This window comes from Zophobas morio, unplaced genomic scaffold (assembly GCF_036711695.1).
Source record: "Zophobas morio isolate AGI-343-1 ecotype UQ-CSIRO unplaced genomic scaffold, CSIRO_AGI_Zmor_V1 ptg000002l, whole genome shotgun sequence".
Lineage (NCBI taxonomy): Eukaryota > Metazoa > Arthropoda > Insecta > Coleoptera > Tenebrionidae > Zophobas > Zophobas morio.
The window spans coordinates 20441366-20445805 of NW_026972107.1; positions in this window are offsets into that span (position 1 = coordinate 20441366).

Genomic DNA, 4440 nt, shown 5'->3' on the forward strand with positions numbered 1-4440 from the left:
GATATGACTTTGCTACTATTAATAATAATAATATCATATTATTAATATTAATATCGTTTTAACATAATGAAAAAGTGTTTACCTGAAAGTAAAAGCGATTATAAGGATACCTCAATTGCGAGTAAATCTCTAAGTAGCATACTGTACATCAAACGAAAAATTTGGAATTAAAGGGCACATGTTTTTGAATCAACGTTTGGAACTTTGTTGAACTAAACTAGTTCCATTTTTACTTCCGCAAAATAGCTAAAGGAAATATTAAAATAGTTTTATTTTTACGAGTCGCCAATTTCCTGTTTTCTTGGTGGTTCACAGATTGTAGAAGAGGGGTTTCCCGTTTCGTCTTTGTGTGGTATGTGGTTTGCCTGTCTGTTAGAAATCTCATGCTTTCAAGGGAAATATAAATGTAGATACCACCGAAAAGTTAATTAAATGATTCCAAAAATAAGTTTTGAAATACTAAGGTTTTTTTTTTAGAAATGAATTATCTGATTAATATGTAAGTTAATTTTTCTCTCCTATCAAAAAGTAGACAACGACATTTCTTGAAAAAATTATGAATTAATACTATACTTTGAAGTTTTTTTTCTGTAAACTAGTAAAATCCGTAAATCATCTACAGTCTTGAGTATATAAAAAATTTAACAAATTTTTCTAAACTTATAAATCATGAACAATAATGTTGACAAACTAAAGATCAAATTGAATGATATAAAAATAAAATTAAGAAAGGAAGTAAGGAAGTATGACTAGGGGAAAGAAAGATAATATCGAGATGGAGCATTTACACTAAAATCAGTGATATATATTAAAGAAATAAAATTTCTGTTTAAGAAAATAACTGTTAATGTGTTGGATCAGTTATAAATCTTTATAAAACTTTATAAAAATAAAGAACAGAAGTTTTCTTGCAATCGATATTACTCGTACCTTCCCTCGATCACAGTAATCGGTGATGTTGATCAAGATTTTCGTTAAATAATTGTATACAGAACTTCAAAATCTTTTGTGGTTCTTCACCTAATCCAGATTATTTGCAGGTGCTTAAAAACATTTTGAAATTATAAGTTAATTTCGAGATTTTCACAGCTTATGCATTGCACGCTTGAATTATTAACATTACTATTTTTAATTAAAATAGATTCAAACTAAAAGTAAAAACAAAAAAATCTACAACAAATTTAAAAAAAAGACACTAAAAATTCCTTACGTTTGTAAAATTGAGGTCATCATCCATATTACCCTTTATGTTAATCGAAAAGGCAAATCAAGCACTAATGAAATGACAAGAAAATAATATCAGCAATACATATTTAGAAACAGGTTACAATAATTAATGTCTGCACCCCAAAAAATAATCAATCCGAAGAAGTCAACGAACAATTCTATGAGCAGCTACAAAGTGTTTACAATAATTGCAATAAAAGGACATCACGATGAATGTAGGCGACCTGAATGCGAAAATAGGAAGCGACAACACGGCTGGGAACATAGGGATAGGGTGAAAGAAATGACAGTGGAAAAGGGTTGTTGACTTCTTTGACGGCAGCGCATTTCAACTCCGAACAATCCACAAGATTACCTGGACGTCGCCGAACAAGAAAGTAAATGACCAAATTAAATTGACCATAGTACAACTGAAGGAAATGGTAAAACTGATAATGTCTTAGAAGACAAAATAAAGCAAATATATGCTAAAACAACAACAGAAATCCTAGGTAAGATAGAGGAAGGAAATAAAGAGCAATTAGAGTCCAAGAATATACAAAGTCAAAAAGGCATGAGGAGAGATAAAGGAGAATATAGAGACAAAACAGATGCTTTGTCGAGCAGAAAAACTCTATGCTGAGAATGCCTTGAGAGGTACACACGATTGTTAGCAGAAAACTGTCGAAACGCAGAAGCGTGTACAATACAGGTAAAAGACAAGAAATGAGAGACAATTGAGGAAAATACAACAATTATGCAAAGGTACATGAAGAGTTTCAAAGAGATCTATAGTAAAGACCTGTAAGAAGATCGAAGCGAGTGAGAGAGAGATTCTGAAATCTCACGCAAAATTGAAAAGGAAGACTAATAATAACGGAAGAAGAGACTTTAGTTGAACTGCTATTTGAACTACCTACTAAACACAATTTGGTGATGGAACTTGTAGCACAAGAATGAAAGATCAGTGTTGTTGTCACAATTTCCAAGAAAATAGATCTAATAAATTGCAGTGATTGGAGAGCAGTAACATTATTGAGCATAATGAGTAAAGTCCTTTCAAAACTGTATTAGAGAATAAAAATTTATAAGAGGCCTTTAGACCCAATCAGCGTCAGGATTTCGCACCAAAAGATCACGTGCTGATCATATTGCCACTCTGAGGATCAGTGTTGAACCGTCTTTTGAGTTGGGTAACAAAAAGTATATATCTAGATACAAACTTTTTGGATTTTATTATTATTATTATTAATATTATTATTATGTGTGTAAGTTGGTCAACAGGTAATACCCAATTATAGACCAACGGTTAGCGGATCATCAAATTGATCTCTCTCAAACAACAGCTATAAATTACTGTTGTCCCTATACAAGGTGAAATCTAAAGTCAACGCGTAATTAGAGATTAATAATTAAAGAGCAGCCAGGAATTTTTACTTAAAGAAATCTAACATGTTTTCATGGCAGTTATGGTTAGAGCACATTTCATGTAGAGGAGAGTATTTCTGAATGTCAACCCTTGGCGTCGGCAGATAGAAAAGTTGTTGAAGGCGCGATGATGGCCTGGGAACCCAAAAGTGAAGCTGTTCCAAAAGCTGTGGACAATCCATGCCATAATGTATTAGTTTTTTAAGAAAATATAGAGAAGCTCTGATACGTCTAGTCTTTAAGTCGTTATATCCAAATCTGATCAACAGGTCAGATTGGGGTAGGCCTCTAGGAGGATAATTAGCGTCTATTTTGAATGCTAAAAACTTGAGAAAACGCCTCTGGATTTTTTCTATAGATTGAATGTAAAATTGAGCTGACGGAGCCCATACAATACTGGCGTATTCAAGTTTTGATCTTACGAAAGCACAATATAACGTATTAATAGTAGTGATGTTATTGAAAGAACTGGACGATCTGATGATAAACCCAAGGGATTTAAACGCTTCAGCAATTATATTACTAATATGTAGAGAAAACGTGAGTTTAGAATCAAACATTATTCAAACAACATATTTTGGACAAGGTTTCGATAATCTGGAGACAGATAATTTGGAAAATACTAAAACAGTATGAGGTACCAACCACGATTTGTCAATGCAATTAAAGAACTATATGACGGTTACTGCATTAAGATGTTATGAGTGTCATAACAAAACAGATCTCATTAGAGAGTATTGAAACCAATGTTGGGATAAAACAGTCCTGTCAGCCACACTATTTGGCCTAACAGTTGACTATGTAATGAGACGGGCCACGAAAAATAAGACGAGTCTACAGCAGAATGTATTCGAATGATTAGAAGATCTCGAGTTTGCGGATAATATTTACCGCAGAAGAATTCTCAGAATTTTCTGACCCAAAAGCATCTCGAACAAAGAACTGTGGGTTGCGGGAAGTAACCAATAAAGTACCGGTTTTTATGACGACAAGAGGAAAAAAAAATGGAAGACAAGTTCTGGAATCGAACCATGCCGGAAAACGAAAAAAGTCCATCCATGGGGTCATGAACAAAACCGCTAATCAAAGACTTTGAGCATCAAAAGATATCCTAGGGCGAGGGCGAACTCAAAAAGAGGACCAATAAATGGAAAAAGTTTGTAAATTCCATATGTTTCAAATGGAACGAAGTGGAGTAAAGTATATCTAACTTCTGTTTAAAAAAGTGTATTTGGTTTCATATCTCCAAAATCTGTTTTATAAGTATAATACATTCTTAAGCAGTTTCTTCAAAAATATGGCTTGCTTCGTAACAGGGGAGGATATTTTCGTAGTAGGATAGCTCACGACACACTTACAAAAGCACTTTAGAAATCAAGATGTTGCTTCTACGTTGTACTAACGCTTTCCATTCGAAAATAATTAGAAAACCCGTACAGAGTATGTTACTGTTCGTACAATGTTTGTAAAATATGCATAATTATCAGTAATTATTAATAATAAGTACCACTATTATCATATTTATATATGCATTAAATAAATGAGCATAAATCTACGGACCTACATCCAGGCAAAAAGAAAATGCAAAATTCCTTTTAGCGTGTCACCCGGAACATACCGGAATCAGGATGCCGCTCGTATTGAACAGTTATCACCTGTACGAACTGCATTCGTGCCTTATCATCTCCAGCGTCACAATTAGTGCGTGACTCCAATGTCGTCAGCAAATATACAACCGATCTTATCGAAAGAGAGCACAAAGCAGACCGTTGCCGCCTTAGTTAAATTTTTCAATAACGCAAGACG